Below are 18,753 nucleotides of genomic sequence, written 5' to 3'. Positions count from 1 at the left end.
TGGTAAACTCATGTTGGCCTCATAGTCGTTATCACTAACAATAAGTAGTAACGCCAGGAATTTCTGGGAGCTTAGTGTATAGCCATCCATATTTAATGGCTGGACAAGCTGCAGCGAGACTGCCTATAAGTTGGGCTAGACTCCTGATTTTGCAATGTTTTCTTGTACGGAAATCCTCAATCTTTTTGATGTGTTTTTGAAATTAAGTCAACTAGATATCATATTATTTGAAGTTTATGCATTGTTTCTCCATGTCGTATGTTTGTTGACAAAACAATTAGGTACTTGAAATAAAATAAGCACATGAATATAGCCTAAAAAAAATTCACAACAATTGATTGCCATACTTTGTTGATCTAACCGGAGCTTGTTTAACGTAACTGGTTGAATGAGTCCAACTTAACTTGTTTACGAGGTAAAAAAAGAAACAGCACATGCTTTGAAACAAGTAGAGAATATATTCATCGTAAATATCAGTATACTAATACTATAAACGGCCACTAGGCGGAACTTTCTCACTTCGGAAGTAGCTGCAGATATAAACGAAGTAAGGATAATACCAGGTTTCGAGTCATCGAAATAGATGTTGTCAAAAACTTAACAAAAATTATTGATACATATTGAATTCATACTTCTAGATATACAACAATAAGTATCCGGGCTTTACCCATCAAATATCGGGTAAATCCCACAAAACTTTGTGTCAACAGAAGTATAAAAGATATCAATCGAAAAATGCGTTTTGCATGCTTGAATAACTCTTATGTTCGGTCAGCGCAAAAGATTTTTGTAACTACAAATTCAATTACCTGTTTCAACCATTGAACTCTTGACTTAAAAAAACTTGAATTAAAACAAGTTCAATTTGTTTTGATTCAACAATTTCGTATCTTCAAAACAAAACGATTAAGATGCGTTCGACTAAATTCTTAGTCGTTCCAATCACGCATTTTGTTGATACGAAATTCACATTATTGCAAGGAACTGGCATCATGTTATCTTGAATAAATTGATACTCAGCATGATGATTCAAAGGCTTGATTTAATTCTATTTTAAGTGTTAACCCCCCTGCGCACAACCCCGAGCATACTCGGGGTCGGAGTTTTCGTCGATAACTTTTGATGCATTAACTTATTCGGGGTGTTTGCCAGCGCAAATTAAAGCTTATGAGCACAGCTTGCAGAGGTGCATACTTATGAATTTCAACCAGGCCCAGATTTTTTGTAAAATGACACGGAAAATGGTGAAAATTTGTCTACAATTGTGGATAATTATGATCTTTTATCTAACATCTAGGAATGATCTAAAAGTGACGGAAACGGGCTCAAACTTCATACTAGGGGGTTTTCGAGGCCGTTGATCATGAACCTGTTATCGGATTTCAGAAATTCCAAGATGGTGGCTTGGTTTAGCGCATGCGCAATGGAGAACTCGTGCTAGACTTTCGGAATCGAGCTGAAACTTCATACCTGGGGGTTTTTGAGGCCGCTGATCATGATCCTGTTATCGGATTTTAGAAATTCCAAGGTGGTGGCTTGATTTAGGTTTATATAAATTCAGTGGAGAAATTCAGTTGAGGGTTTCGAGATCTTGTAGATTCCAAGCCACCTGTTGACATTTCCCCGTACTACAAAGGAAAATAGGGTAACTGAACAGCGCAAAGGCGGAAGATTTGACAGTGCGACTGAGAAATTTTGCTTTCAACGACTCCTTTCAAAATTTCTTGGCTGCACTGGTTTGAGAAGATTCTTGACATCCCCAAAGCCAATATGTCTAATTCGACTCAGAAAGGATCGATAAAAAAATAAATGGATAAGTAAATTTATTTATTTCTTGTACATGAATTTGCATGGATTTCACCAACAGTCCGGGTTTGACCATAAAATTGGCCAATATTGACCTGTCCATTTCGAATCCGGCACTTTTGACCCTCGATTCCTGCTCAGCGACCCTAAAAACCCCCGTACCCGAATTTTCATCGATTTCGCCAAAAGTTTGGGTTTGGCCGTGAAATTGGCCAATTCAATATTGACCTGTCCAATTTTGACTCGGCCATTGTGAATCGCGCACTTTTGGCCTTATATTCGTGCTCAGCGACACGGAGAGCCCATGTACACAAATTTTCACGATTTTCGTAAAAAGTTTGAATTTTACCATAAAATTGGCCAATAATGGCCTAGCCATTCTGAATTTCGGAAAACTAATGCGAAATTTGGTTTCAGCGCCCTCGAAAACATAGAGTCTGCTAGTTTCCCTGACGAACCCATCACTTTGCTCAGGACTTCATATGCGCAGGGGGGTTAAAAGTATTTCATCCGATGAAAGTATTTTGTTGAATTAAACAAGTATTGTGTTCGCCGCATTTGGCTATAACATTTAGTTGAATCAAACGGAGATCACTTAATTCAAATAATCATTTCCCTCCATGCATAATTTCAAAATATTGAATTCCTAATGCACGTAAACCAAAATACATAGTTCAAAGCTGACGATAAAAATTTCTTCCGTACATTTGTTTGCCGAAGGGTCTTTTACTGATCAATAGTAAATGAGCGAAGCATTGAGACACGAAACATCTCTTCCGTGACCTCTATAAAGCCACCCCGCCACTTGCTCAAAAAAGTTCGGGGACATCATAGATTAAAGAGCTATTCATGAGCTCTGCAATGCCGCAAAGCGCGGTTATTGAACTCGTTGCTGTTATGAGAAAATCAATTTTGAAAAGTGGTGGGGCTAGCTTTCCGGTAAGCTGTAGCTTAAAAATTGACTGATATATATCCTGTTAGCTTTTAAATCGCTGAACATTTTGCCGTAAAACAAAATTCGCTGCGATGAATATTAAGAGTAGTTCTCTGATGATCTAAAACAAATCGGAGCAGGGGGTGGTCAGAGGGGACTAGCTCAAAAATCAAATTATCCGTATCCTGTTAGCTCTTGACTGGCTGAATATTTTGCCGTAAAAAAGAATTCGCATCCATGAATTTTGAGGGAGGTTTTTTTTTTGTTTGTCGCCAAGGGTTGAAAATCAAAAATTGTCACCACTGTTATTCAAAAGCTCTTAAATCACGCAACATTCCAGAACTCATCATTTTGATTTCTGTTTTTTTCCTCTCGACGCGATTGGGTATGGATATATTCATAGGGGTTGTTTATACGACATTGTTTCCAACGTATATCAGGAGCTCCTAATTAGCGCCTAATTCTCACGTGGTCAGAATACCAAAAAAAAAAAATTTCACCTTCTTAATTTACTTCTTAATATTGATTTTCCCGTAACATAACCGAGCTCAAAAATCGCGGTTTGCAGCATTGCAGAACTCGTAAGTAGTTCTTTATTCTATGATTTTTTCAAATTTTTTCGAGCAAGTGGAGAGGGAGGCAGCTTTACGGAGGTTCTTCCGTGACTACGACAAACTCGATCGGCGTTAAGACAGCTGTTTCGGCACAGAGCTTGCAAGTGCAAGGTAGGGTGTGTTCGCGACAATGTCGAATAGACGAGTGAGACTAATTGCGAGTATTGCGTAGGTATAGGCGATTGTATACGTGCATATAATCGGCACAATACCTACACACACCGAACCGTTTGTGTGTGTACGTTGATTCGTACGCACCGCAGCAGCTGTCCGTTTGATTAGGGTCACTTGTCGGTAGTCAGCCAGCGAACGCTGTCCAAGGCTCTTGTTCCTTGGTCATAATAACGCGCCGCGTATGCTACTTCTTCGCAAGCCCGTCCTCATCAGTTATCTCACCATTGCTACAGCGGTGCTTTGGCATTCCGCCGACCCAAGACGTTCAGTGGCGCCCTGGCGCCTCACGCTTTGAGGGGAACGAACTAGAGAACGTGGAAGAGGGAAAGTGAGGAAAGAGAAACAGCAGAAGAGAAGAGCAGAGTGCGCGTGCTTGATCGTTATAGGTAGGTCATCGCTGCCCAAGACGAATAAGTGTTTTCTATTCGGAGAAAAGTAAGATAAACTGACGGAGTGATGAGGTTACCGGATAAGATGCGACAACACGACGTTCGTCGGGCTGATAATCGCATATATGCGTGTGAAATAGACTGTATCAAAAAAATCGGGATTTTTTTTTTTCAAAACTTGAATCGAAAGTATTGTTTGAAATAAGGGAAAAAAAAGTTGTGTCCAAATTTCAGCTCCTAATATTAATATTTAGATATGCCTTGTCGCGATTTTCTATTTCCCGTTTGAACATCATGGGAAAAATGTGTTTCCAGCTTTGGAATTTTGTAATTCGTCAACGCATTAGTGTACTGATAAGACCAGAACGTATTTTTGTAGGGAATTAAACACTCTGCTCAAAAGGTCTTTTATCATTTTATGATAAATCTACTCATTAAAAAGTTATTTAAAGTCAAAAGGTTTTTAAGGACTTGAAATAACGTTTGAAAGAATAGATTTATCATAAGATGATCGCAGACCTTTTTCGTAGAGCATTCAATTCCCTGCAAAAATACGTTCTAGTTTTATCACTACATCAATGCGTTGAGGAGTTGTAAAATTCCAAAGTTTAAAACAAATTTTTCCCATGTTATTTAAATGGGAAATAAAAAATCGCGATGAAGCACCTCTAAATATTTATATTAAGAGTTGAAACTTGGGCAGCATCGTTTTTTCGACATTTCAAAGAATATTTTCGACTCGAATGACGAAAGATAAAATGGTCGATTTCTATGATACAGTCCAATGTGAAATATACGTTAGACACGCTTGTGAATGCACCTCGTAAATCGGAACTTTGGAAAAGAGTAAAAACTGTTGGAATACTCTTCAGCAATGTCATTTGCTCCAATGACATTGAACACAAGTGGAATAACATTCCTATATGCTTAGTAGAAACGAATCTAAGGAAACTCCCAGAAAATAAGCTAACATATTATGTCAACAATTTGCGAAAAGATTTTACAATCTGAACGTTGAAAATCCTCACTGTTTTTTTTTTCCTAATCGAATGCTAATGCTTTTGGGCTGTAGGTCTCAACAAATCATCTGATGAACATTCAAACTAAATCTTACATTAGTGTATATTTTTTAACGCGGAAATGGAATAGCGACAACCATCCGTTGTACCATGATTACACCAAGCTATTTTTATCCACTCTGGAGGTAAAATTATTTGTAAAACTGTTGCTGGGACGATTTTTGGAAATCTTTATGATGAACAAAATAAGCCCGAAAACATCAGAATTGCATCTAAAACACTAGAATTGATTGATATAATTGATAGTTTGATTACACAACGTTTTCTCTAATTGTTGGTATCTTAGCTTGCGATATTAGAATTCGATCAGATTTATTCTTATTACACGGTGAGGACGTTGTTGCATTCGTGTAGACTGTGTTCGGCGTAGATAACACTGTAATATAAATTTTACAGTTCTTTCCCCTTCATTCATACGATCCAGTCGACTCTTTTACAGCGTCGCGTTATATGCTACATCAGGCAGTAAGGCCACTTTCACACGTCTATTTAGAAGTATTATCCATCGTTTACGACTGTCATCATCTGTTTCAATTCCAGAATCGAGTAGTTTGTCTGCTCACACCTGCTACCCATAATTGAAAAATAACTTGACCATCGTGTAGAGCACAAAATTCTACATCGAAATATGTCCTCATGTGTCGGAATCGGCGTTAGATTAGTATAATTAAAAAAAAAAAGAAATTCTACTTATATGTGTATCTGGCATCTGAGGAATTTCGATGAAATAATTTCTTGTTTCTTAATTTGTTAATCCGACACCGTTTCCGACATTTGAGGACATAATTCGATGTAGAATTTTTCACTCCACACGATGGTCAAGTTATTTTTCGCCTATTGATAGCAGTTTTTGAGGAAAACGCAAAAAATGTAAAATTTTGCTGTTTTCTCAAAACACCGATTATGCCGCTCAAAAATAAATTCAGATTTGAGTTCCTGAGGGTCGGAAATCTCTGTACACAAAAATGCAGCCATAAACATCCCGAATATTTTTAATCCAGACCTATTTTTCCGTTTTTCGTCTCTTTATTGTTGTATTTTTCCAAACAAGGTCAACCTGCTGCCTCTTTTCCACATCGCTCTTACATATTTTTGCCGCTTTTCCGCCGCAGTATTTCTATCCCCCCCCCCCTTCTTCGCAACCCAGTTGCAAGTCACGAAACGACGAGTAGATTAGGCTACCCGTTTGACCTGCGTCGACATCGAGGAGCCGCCCGTTTGACCCATGAGTTTGCTCTTGAACTTATAAACTGAATAACGAGTGACTGGAATAACTGTAGTGATAAATTATTCGATATAAGACACAAAGAGATACAGACGGAGTTAAAGGATAAGGAAGACGTGACCATGGTTCTGATGCAACTCGTAAACATGCGATATAAAATATGGCACAGTATACGTCGCGATTTCGCCACTGACACGATCGAGATATTTTACTCTCTGGGTTCTCTTGTTCCTACAAACGAGAGAGATAGTTTATTTTCATCCGGGAAACGATTGCGCCACGAGTTGGACCTCTCGACAATTAAGTCTTTAGTTACTATTATTAGCAACACGTTTCCGTCCCTACATAACCTGTGATGCAAGGGAGATTCAATTCGCGAGAAAAATGGGCGTGGACCTACTGTGCAAAGAATGTTTAAAGCATCCGGTGACGGTCGATAAAATAATACGTGGGTTAAGGGAATAGTGCGAGAGGGACATTGCGAAGTACTCGAACGCATCGATAGCGAATTGTTCTCGATAACGCAATTTCATAACAGCAGTTTGCCGATTACGCAGGTCAAAAAAAAAATATATACTTCCGCGTTTACATTTAAATGAATAAATTTTGATTCTATGCATCAAATAATAACGTAAATCTTTATTTATTACTTTTAAAGTTTACTTTTGTATTTTTTACGTTGATAAATGAGTCCTGAAGTTTTTGGTTTATTGTATAAGCAGCAGGTAGCAGCACGTTGAAATAGAAAGCAAACTTTATGTAATAAAACTATTTTCTCTTTTATTAATTACTTGTAAGAAATCAAAATTGGACGTCTAGAATCCAGACTCGAAATTCTAGTTGAATGGTGAATTGTCTTTTAAATTGCTTCTTCTCTATTAGCTGGGTGTGCCATAAAAGTGCAAATAGCTGCTGGTTAAAGGCTATTTATGCTAGATTTTTCTACGTCAATATCACTGTTTCAAAGTACCTTTTATAGAACGCGAACATGATTTACGCGTTTTTATGCGAGTTTTCCGTACAAAAAGTACCGGTGACAATGAATGAGTCTGAGAATGCACATGCGCGTAGTATTGAAAATACGACTTTCGACTCCTAGAAGTTAAAAATAGTCATTTCTCTACTACGCGCATGATGCGCTGTCGCGAAAAAATCTGACATTACGCGACCCTAACCTCAATTTCTCGCTGCGTGAAAGAATGCGTAACATACTCTTGTTATATGTATAAAGAATCGTGTGCAAGAAGAATCTAAATGTCTTTTCGCCTCGCGTTTTTGCAATACTCGTCTTCGGCTTACCTACGACTCGTGTTGTAAACTTTCGCTTAGCCTGAAAAGAACGAGTTTGCCAACTATTGCTGCCCCCGAATACATAAATTACTTAAAATTAAATATACACTTCAAAGATCCCTGCACAGCAAAAAGAATCCCAGCAGTGAGAGTAATTGATCTTCGGGGAATTAAAAATATATCTAACAGCAATAGCGTTTTGTTTTTCACCCGCGTGTGGAGTTTGCAGTACGAGTCACAGACGAGTAAAACAAACACCAAGAGTAAAAAAAACCTCCCACCCGTAGCACAAATGATATTTTATACAACACCGGTTTGAATACGGCCATTTTGTTTCACCAACATTGTTCATACTAGCGAAATACGTTTACTCCGATAAATTTACAACTTCTTTGGTCAAACCAATTACGCGAATGCTTGAACGTCGTGAATGAATCATCTATACACATTTTCGTTTGTCATTGAAGTCGATAAGCAAGATTTTAAATATCTCTATCATACGTTTACAGAAATCCGTTGAAAATACGATGGGAATCCGTAAATAGTTTAGAAGAAACTAATCTTATACGATGCTACGAATCAGAAATGATAGTAAACTAACCGGTTTTAGCCAAAAAAAAACTCCTTGCTTTTTTGTACAAGGCACGATCACGCAATGTTGGGATGCCTGATATTTGATTTTGAATATTTCGAAAAATGACGGAGTTATGAACAGCCGTTTTGAAACTGGAAATGTGATAGAGCTTCAAATCTTATTGGCACTTTCGCACTAAGAACAGTGTCTCGTGTCACCGAAATTCATTTATGAGGATAAAGTTAGTAACGTTAGTTTAACGATGTATGTTCAGAAAAAATAGTTACTCGGACCCTTAGGATTTTCGAAAATTCAGCTAGTAAATAATAACATAGAAAACATGTTCATATTTTGAAAAGTGAATTCTTTGAAAGTACTTCTAAATTTGTAAAATAACTATTTTGTCCATAACGTTTCGTTGCGTTAACGTTACTATGTTCAGCCTTCCAAAAATCATTTTTTTATAACTCAAATATGGCTTCAAACGAATCTCGTTTCCAAAATATGAGCATACGTATATGTTTGGATTTCTTTATCCGGTAATCTACTAGATTTCAAATTCTCCTAAATTAGCGAAACAACGTTTATTTTTGAAAATATGTCGTTTTACTAACGTTACGAGAATCAACCACATCTGCTACTTTAACGTATTCGCTCGGGCGTAAAAATATGCGTAATGCACTTGCCAATTCTTTTCGATTGCGTAAAAATGCACAGTGGCAAACTCGCGGAGTGTCTTTGACCGCAAGCCATGATTACGTCGTTCATACAATCGTATAATCTATACAAGTACTGCGTCTCACATATGGGTAATTCTCGCGAAAGTCAAAAGCGTTCTCAATTTCTCCCCTCGAATTAACCCCATTATTTTGGTCGAATTACTGTTTTTCAACGTAAAATTATATCTCAAACAATTTTTATCACACTTATTGATATTGACTAATTAATTATCAAGAATTTCAAACAATTACCAATTAACGACTAGAGGAATTTCTTTTCTGAAAGATGAGTCTCTCTGAAAAATATGGTCTCGATATGAAATCTTAATTTTTACTGAAAGTTCTTTAAAAAAAAAATAAACATCCGAAAATACCTCTTTTTTCTGTTTGTATTCTTTTTTTGGAAAAAATTAGCGAAAATAAATGAGTTAAATTTTTTTGATATATTCTTAATCTTCTAATTAGGACCTTCTGAAATGAAATAAATGATTAGTTGCAGAATTTTTAAAATATCAGTTACGTCTATTTGGAATGGTTCTAATTGTAATTCCTTGCACAGAAATTGAGTAAATTTTTCTAAAAAGTAAAAAATGGGAATTAATCTTTTTGCAAATTTTATTCGTTAAATGCTGACAATTTCAATCAGAGCAGACGAAATCAAATAGAATTGACAAGTTTGAAAATTATTTGTGCAACAGTCAGATTTATTGCAGTAAATCCTAATGAGAGATTAATAAAAAATTTGCCCTAAACTGAATCAGGTGTAAAAAGTTGCCGTGTTTTCGTCCATTTTTTATTTTCGCGAAAAAACACAAAACGGAAAGTCCAAATCAAAGTGACGTATTTTTATAATCCCCAATTTAGGGATTGAAATCGAAAATCCCCCGTCATTGTTTACGATGTTACTCAAGTTATCAATTGGCAGTTCTAAGATTTTTTTTATAATTGATTAGTCAAGATCCATAAGTGTAAAGAAGAAATATAATTTTCTGGCGAAAAAAGTACCTCGAAAAATATTTTCAAATTTGATCTAAGAGTCAAAGTTCAGTACCCTTTCGACTTGAGCGAAAAGTACTCACATATAGGTGCGATTACGTAGCCTGAAGATATATGACACGTATTATGTATATACGTAATACAGGTGTATGTCATGCGCTAGGCTCCTGCCCTACATTTTGTGGTACGCAACAAGTATGTATATATACCTATATACAACAATATGACTGATTCCGACAATGATACGTAAGCCGCTAGGTCTGAAAAATTCTAATCGACTGTAATTTCGGTGTATCATCACGTGCTTTGAAATATGAAAATTTCCCAAATTTTACACATCTAGGCCTTACCGTTTACGAGAAAGACGTTGATAAAGTTTTGACTTTTTTCGATTGCATATATGTCTTACTTCGAAGTTTCAGCACCTATTGTTGTAGGAAAAAAAAATCTGGTCCACTTTGTTTATTTTTTTTTTGTTTTTTTTTTTTATGTAGAAAAGTCTGATCTTTCCAAATTTTTAATCCAGTTTTGGATAGATCGTCAGTACCGAAAAAACGCTTCTTTCGAAAAACAGGTTTTTTTCAAGGTATACTACAAACTAAATGTTTACTTTCATGATAATGAGTAAGAAAGTATGAGAGTTATCAATAAATTTGTTGTAAGTAGTAATGACACAAATCAAATTTTTCCAAATATTAAAGGTAACACCTTCGGGAAGGCTGGTTCAATCTCACGATGTGTAAAAGTTTTATACAAATTAAGCTCAGACCCGATTCCTCCGTCACCGCATTATGAAAATCTAGAGTCCTTCCGTAAAAATTCCAAGTTTTTCAATGGAATCATCAAAATACTTTCCTTTTTTTCTTAGTGGAATCTTGAAAAAAAGCTATTTTTTCAAAAAAATCGGAATATTCTTGCTGTTGCTGACGATCTATTCGATAATGAATTTAAAATTCGGAAAGATCAGACGGTTTTTTTACAACAAAAAAAACGTGGTCTACTTTTTTTTCTACAGTAACAGGTGCTGCAAATTCAAGGTAAAATATGCGAGCGAAAAAAAGTAAAAAATTCATCAATGTGTTTCTCGTAAGCGGTAAGGCCTAAAGGTGTAAAATTTGGCGAACTTTCATATCTTAATACACATGATGATATACAGAAATTACAGCCAAATAGAATTTTTGCAGACCTGGTGGCTTACTCATAATTGGCGGAATCAACCATATACGTTCGGTATGTGTCGTGAATGGTAGTAAGCTGAATCGTGCACCTCTACGTATGTACATAACTAGATACATTGCGTAATTATTACACCTACTGTAGCTCATGAACGACAACACATGCACATGACACAATTCCTCTAAAGTTAATTTAAAATAATCAGCCGAAGTTTCTTTCTATCAGACTATTATTATCCAGTAGAAGATAAGCGCCAAAATGTATGGGGATTTCCACGCCAGTTCAGTAAACGGTTCACCATAACATGTTTTGATTTCATCAAGGATTTTTTCTAAGTTAGTACGACGCCTGAAAACCTTAAAAGAAAACGCAAATTTTTTTAATCACTCGCCTTTACCTTATGAATTTTCTAACCCATCTCAAAACACCTGAATTGATTTTTGTTAACCAAGAAAAAAACACTAAGTTTTCAAAATAAAACATCTTCACGCAAGATTCAAAATGGACGGAAATATTTTTCTATTTTTTGAAACGTTTTTATAATTTTTTCAATCGGTTTTTCAATTTTCGTGTCTGTTCAAAGTCTATTATAAAATTGTATTCGAAAAGTCGTAGATGTGTTTTAGGACATGAAAAAAAATTTTTAAAATTAATAAAAGAACCGAAGTTTCCATATGTATTAAAATCTTTTTTGAACAGGTATGAAAACAGTGATAAGGGTTTAAAAAATTAGAAAAACGATTTAAAAAAAAAACCGAACCTTTTCTCTGAATCTTGCATAAAAATGTTTTATCTCGAAAACGGAATGTTTGTTTACTTGTTTCACAAAAATCAAATTAGGTGTTTTAGAGATGGGTTTAAAAATTCATTGGGTAAAGACCAAGTTTTCAGGTACGGTACTATCATGGGTGAAGTCTTTTATGAAATGAAAAGTTGTCATGGTCAAGCGTTTTACTAAGTTGGCGGGGAAAGCCCGATATATGAAACTTTATTTCTAATAAAAAGCAAGTCCTCAGTTTCACGCCTCATTTTAACCTGTCACAAAAAACCATATCGGAAATTCTAAACGAACAATTGTTGAAAATATTTTAATGATTACGGTGACAGATATTCAGATCTGGATCTAAAAAACTATGCATGAAGTCGGTACATTTTTCCCAAAATGAAACGAATACCTTAAAAATACTAATTTTGTTAAAATCATTCATTTACACAACTGAATAATTTTATACTAGTTGTAAAAAAGAATTTCAAACAATTTACTCTCGTTTAGGATTAGCAATGAGAGTTATTTTATGATAAAAAATGAATTACGGCATCAGGCATAGATCGCGCAGTCGCAGGCGGTTTTAAAATGTTAGTTCAGTGAAGTTAATTAACTTTCTGCGCTACCTACGTCAATAACTCGACTACCTTGTGGTTTTTACGAGCACTAGTGCTTATAAAAACTACATAATGTACTAGTTTTTGACAAGAGATTGCACAGACAATTAGATTATGGCATATGCGCAAATAGCGACTTCTTGACTTGTGTGCGTTTGGCACTTCATATTCGTCAAGAGATCTTTAAAGGGTTCGCACGCACAGGGAAAACTTATACATTATCGGCAGAAAACCGACCCAACCCACGAATAATTATTTAGTGAATTTTTTTTCACAGCTGTCTCGGGGGGGTCACTGGGAGTGTAAATTCAAAATGGCGACCAAATCATGCTTATGCTTATATTCGAAAAATGGTTTTTTAGGTTAAAATGGTTTTTCTTGAATGAATAACTCGGCCGGTTTTGATTTTACAGAAAAACCGTGATAACAAAAGTTGTATAAATTTTGATTTTCTACAAGTTTAGTCCTTACAGTTTTTCTTCTAGGATCAAGATTTTTGGAATTAAACCTGAAAAAAGCGACAAATTCGAAATATTTCCATTATCTCGTTTATTTTCAACTTTACGGCACAAATAACGACGACCAAAGATGTGGAGAATCAAATTCTGAACAATTTCGGTTCTTACCTTTTTTTTCCAAAAATCGATATTTAAGGTCGTACGCCAACCATGGAGAAACAAAGCGTAAACGTCTATCGAATCCCACGACGTTTAATATCGATTCTTGGAAAAACAGGTAGAGGCCCAAATTTTCAGAAATTGCATTCTATACAACTTTTGCCCTATTGATTGTACCTGTAAAATTGACAAAAAAAAGGAGATAATGCGAATATTTCGAAATACTAAATATATAATATGATTATATAGAATATATTTTCGAATATAATATGGTACATATTTTCGGGTTAAATTCGGATAATATCGATTTTTGGAAAAAAAGGTGGGGACCGAAGTTGTTCAGGATTTGATTCTCAACAAGTTTGTTGCTATTCATGTATGCCGTTAAGTTGAAAATAAACGAGATAATGGAAATATTTCGAATTTGTCGCTTTTTTCAGGTTTAATGCCAAAAATCTTGATCCTAGAAGAAAAACTATACGAACTAAAATTGTAGATAATCAAAATGTATACAACTTTTGTCCTCACGGCTTTTCTGTAAAATCAAAACCGGCCGAGTTATTCAAGAAAAACCGTTTAACCTAAAAAACCATTTTTCGAATATACGCTTACGCATGGTTTGGTCGTCATTTTGAATTTACACTCCCAGCGACCCCCCCGAGACAGCTGTGAAAAAAAAAATGGACTAAATAATTACCCGTGGGTCAAAGTATATAATGACTGGACTATTAAGGAATTTCGAAAATAAGACCAGAGAATTTTGTGTCTGTCGAGGGAGAGAAACTCGATCTTATACAAAATACTATCGATCTGGAAATCAAAAATTTTACTTGAAATTTTGTTCCATCGCACCACTCTTGATACATTCTGTCTGTTACTTAAATACCAACCGGTTTGTTCGTTTCTGTCTTACGGAAAAATCGTAGGCTTCTTTATTGTCAATTTATAGTCAGATTTACTAGGGTAAACCGAAAAATTGCCATTATGCATTCAGCGGTATCTTTTTCGAAAGATTACTAGACAAAAAATAGTATGTTCAGATTGGGCTACTCGTACAAAGTCCAGGGTTTTCAGATTCCAACAAGTGCCACAGGCAAATATTAATCATATTGACATGCGCATCTGTTACCTTAACATTCACATCAATTTTGAACCGGGACTCCCTCATGATTCTTCAAATTATCAAATCTGGATGAATCCTTTTGAACGGTCACTGGATGAACAGCCCCTTGTTAAAGTAAAGAGGCTTGCAAAAATTGCATCCCGTCAAAGTCACCGTATGGCAAACCTAACGGATGCGGTTATATTTTTGTTTATGGTTTCAGCATCAGTGCCCTCACTATACGGTCATTGAACACTATGCTCCCCAAAGACAAGGATGATAGAGCCCCGCGATGCGTCTCGGTTCATAAAATCGGAGCGCTTTATTGTATGTGGGAAAGGCTGCCGCCTGGTGGCACGTCGGTAGACTCTGCAATTTAGCGAGCGATGCTCCCGACTCCCACTCTTACCCAATGTAGCTTGCAATACACGGATGGTAAACTGCTCACCCAGGTAGGTGTAGGTCCAGGCTTGTACAACTAATCTGAACGACACGTGACAGGCACGAAGAAGGGGTTCAAGTGTAAGATATTTTATGTTTTATCACACCGGGGCGGTGAACGTCTAGTGTTATCACTTTCTCAGACTCCTATTTCAACTCGTTCTTAGGTGTTCGTCACTGGAATTACTGCACGTGATATAAAATGATATGGTTGATAAAAGTTCAGCCGCTTGCTATCGGGTACTTCAGTATCCGATTAAGAACGTAGGGCCGTTAAAAAACCGAGGTACATAACTTTCTTAAATACCGGTACGGAAAAATATTTTTTGGATCTAACTTCACGCCTTCTTCATATTTCTTTTTGTTCCAGAAACTCTCAGATCATGAATATTTCACAATATGAAATGGTATTTGTGATAACAAAATAGGTTGCAACGTTGTAACGTTACGGTTCATTTCAACGCTATTATTTAATACATTTATATCTTTTTGTTTATTCTGCCAGATTTTAAAAGAGCCCCTGATTCAAAGAAATAATTCAAAACAATAAAAACTTTCCGTTGGCTTTAATTGGATTTTTGTTTGAGATATTTCTTATCAAAAGTCTGTCTTATCGAAATTTGATTCAAAATTGAATTCATTAATATTTCTATCGGATTCCATCGCTTCATGCAGAGTACAAGTATTTCAACACGATTCTATCCGATAAAAGTTAAGATCCGATTGAGAACGGTTAACTCTTATTGATTCTGTATTGGCAATCAAAAGCTCAGCGGGGCTCTACTAATTAGCATAACTGTATCATGCTCTTTCATTCGAATCAGTTTTCATAGATTTCCATCGTTTTTGTTGGCTGGTTCACCAGAGATTATATATAGTCAACATTCAAATCTTATCCACTGTGAATATATTTTCTCGTTTATACACATTGCAACAAATAGCCAACACCGAAATCTTTTATAACGATAAATTGGGTGATGATTATTGATTCATAAAACACTTTTACGTGTAAAAATTACCATAGTATGTAGTATTGTTATTTTTTGCTGCTGATCTGCACCCTAACTTCCAAACATGTATAGTCCAATCTTGAAACGTACGTGTCCAATCGAATCGAACGCGTCAGGTTCAATGTTCCATGTTATTTATGCGTTGATTGGTTATCAACGTTTTGTCGAACTGATTTCGAAATTTGGTGCAATTAATTGATATTGATTTCAAATGCATCAGGCAAAAAACGGGATTTCTTAATATTGCGCTTGATTCTGTTAAGTTATAACAGGCTGATTAAAAATAATGTCTGCGTCGTTCCCCAAAAAACCGCAGTAACACAAAAATAGGTTACAGGCTCAATGTAAAGATTAAATTAGTCAGGGAAAATGCAGTATGAACTTGTCGAAAATTTTCCTTACACGTGGATATTGGAAACTGTGTGAAACTACTACATGTGTGCGCTGCGTACGCAATACTGTGGCGCCAAAAACGCAGGTTAGGTTAGGTTTAGAAGCTTGCAATCTGAGTAAAACAACTGGCGTCGAAGGATTCTGGTGGAAAGCACAGACTCAAACTCAAACAAGGACTCAAACGAGGTATAATATTGTATAAGATAGGCTGCAGAATGAAGCACAACATAAAACTATGGTAATCTTGCTATCATAATTGGGGCGATCAACTCGTCGAATCTATGATAATGAAGTTACGTTCATGTTGATTATGGATGACAATGAAACGTTAATCCTGCAATCACATGTGACAGTAAACCGAGTGGTAACCTGAATTTAATCCGCTATATCCTCTGGCGAATATCAAAAGTTGAAATGGTTGATCACGAGACATGCGAACAACGCAAAGTATGGAATAATTCATGAACAAAGTTGAAGACTTGAAGAAAGGGATGCAATAAATGATTAAAATATGGTCAAAAAAGTGTCATGCGATACATGAATATTGAAATAAGCAACTGTACATGGGAAGTGTTGTAATTAAAATTTATACTAATGTAAAATTTAAACTTTAGTCATTGATGTAACTGAAAAAACAAAAAATGATCATTCAAACGATAATTTGGTAACTTGCACTGCAAGATGAAATAATTATTATATTATTCACTGAAACTTATCTTTGAAAACGTTTGGAACGATTTGAAAAAAATGCATCAAACACTTTTAAACGGAATATTGTAACATTAAATGCACATTATGTTCACTTTTAAACAGAATATTATAAAATTAAATGTAGGTATATTACATTCGCTTGAACAAATACGATAATATTAGATATTTATTTAAAAAATATCTGATGCTTTAGTGAATTTAGGCCTTATTAACTGTTCAATCGGATTAGAGTAGCAAATTGGCCATGTTAGGTTAACTATTATGTCGAAAATTTCAGCTTGCAATTCAGAGATATATCGAAGTTGCTGCTGTTTTTCAACTACACCAACTGGAGAACTTCGAGAAGCTTATGTTCCTATTCGTGGTGGAATTACTAAAGATTACAAAATGTTAGTTTTATTTTTCCATTTGCAATGAAAGATTTGCAAGCTACCAAAATTGCACAAGGGTTGACATAAGGTGCAGAGAAATTAGAGGAACAGCAAAGAAACCAGGAGAATATTGCATTCAGTATAGTTAAGCAAGTTAAAAAAATAAACAATGGACTACTATCCAACTTAATCTACTAAGAATCGAAAAATTACAAAAGATGCTTCACATGATCAAAGAAAATGTTGAAACCGAGTTTGAGTCGTGGGTAATCACAAAAACTTGAGGCCTTATTTTTCGTGTACAAAATTTTTTATCATTTCATTCAAGTATTTCCGCTCTTACTTTGACAAAATAAAACTGACAGTACAGTAGAATTGCGTGAGTGAGACTGTAAAGATAAAAATATTTTAAACTACTTTAGTCATTGAAATATCAAATATTTTTATTATTTTATGTTCCTTTATCAAACTGCAAGGCCAACTAATAATGCAATAAAATAGTACTAATTCAAAGTACGTTAAAAAAAGTAAGCTTTAATCATTATTTATTCTACATGTTGTGATTTATCTACACGTTACGTGTGCAAATTATTATCACTTCACATTACAAATTTGACAATACGATGCAAGGGCGATAAAAATTTCTTTGAAAAATGCGTACCTTGTAAATTTCCAACCGATGAAATTTCATCATGGCATCAGACTTCGTACGATGAATGGTATAAAGCTGTTATACGTGGCCAAAAGTTTCAATTTGTCTAATGCAGATATCTTTAAGATCATCTTACGTACACTGTTCAAAATTTCTGTATGGAACTTCTTACACTGTATTAGAAGTTTTATCTGGATACGGAACAGTGAATTTACCATACATTTACTATGTATTCAATTTACAAACACAATAAATTTACGACAAAATTTAGTGAAATCAAATTACTTTTTTGTGTTTTTCTTATAAATTTTAGTAAAATCAAAAATTTTCGTTGTAAATTTCAAACAAATGCATAGTAATTTATTTATTTCACTTGCCAGTTAGGCTTGAACAACTCTTGATGATAAGTTGAATACAAACAGCATATAGTTCCAGTATGTTATTGGCAAAGTCCAAAGTAATCATTGTCAATTTCAATCGCAATATCGAATATATACTATTCTTTTACTGATTTTCATCTGCCGGATGTAAGAAAAATCATTCGTATCTTCATGCTCAAGATTTGGATGCTTTGAGAATTTGTTTACGATATGGTGTTTTATTCAAAAACAGCATTTTCTTCTGAGAAACTTACTAGAAAAAAAAAAAAAAAAAACATAGTAACGGATATCTATCAAATCTAACTGTCAAAGGTCACCGTTGGAATTCGAAGTTTTCTCATTTGAAGAACATGGGAAAGATGTGACTTTTTCAAATTATTATCACACGTTATGGAAACATTTTGCAGCTAATCAAGTCTTTTCTGAAAGTGTTATGTATTTGAATTTCTGTTGTAAAGTCTATAGAACATCGCACCTCGCAAAATTGAATAGCTACAAGTTATATTCATATATATACGTCCACGAGGATTTTTTTTTTTTTGCAGTGTTCAACAATTTTCTTTGGTGGGAGCGGGAAAAAAAGTTGCTTCCAAACAAAAAGAACATCCTGCATCTAGTGTAACTATTAACCCTTTGAGTCACGCTTTATAGTGATGAGACAACTTTTATAGAATGACAGTATTTTGTGCCTTTTGGGGTGGCTAATTACGATTAGTC

The 18,753-nt window shown here is 35.2% G+C and overlaps 1 protein-coding gene and 1 non-coding gene across 6 annotated transcripts in view; one reads left to right on the top strand and one right to left on the bottom strand.

The window, feature by feature from the left end:
- Nucleotides 1-18,753, top strand: part of LOC107222619 (V-type proton ATPase 116 kDa subunit a1) — a 75,488-nt gene that overhangs the window by 6,092 nt on the left and 50,643 nt on the right. Inside the window, exon 1 of one of the 5 annotated variants that reach the window (XM_015662051.2) lies at nucleotides 3,644-3,914. The exons of 3 other annotated variants lie outside the window; for them this stretch is intronic. The gene's annotated coding sequence lies outside the window, so the exon portion shown is untranslated. Of the gene's footprint in view, nucleotides 1-3,643; nucleotides 3,915-6,759; nucleotides 6,779-18,753 lie in introns of those variants that run through there. One more of the 5 variants, XM_046732367.1, reaches the window with a different exon arrangement.
- Nucleotides 14,222-14,359, bottom strand: LOC124293187. Its single transcript, XR_006903134.1, has one exon. It is a non-coding gene; the product is annotated as a U4atac minor spliceosomal RNA (small nuclear RNA).

The sequence above is a fragment of the Neodiprion lecontei genome, chromosome 2 (assembly GCF_021901455.1).
Source record: "Neodiprion lecontei isolate iyNeoLeco1 chromosome 2, iyNeoLeco1.1, whole genome shotgun sequence".
NCBI classification, from domain to species: Eukaryota; Metazoa; Arthropoda; class Insecta; order Hymenoptera; family Diprionidae; genus Neodiprion; species Neodiprion lecontei.
The sequence above is the reverse complement of the archived record's forward strand: the minus strand, read 5'-3'. Positions and strand labels throughout refer to the sequence as shown.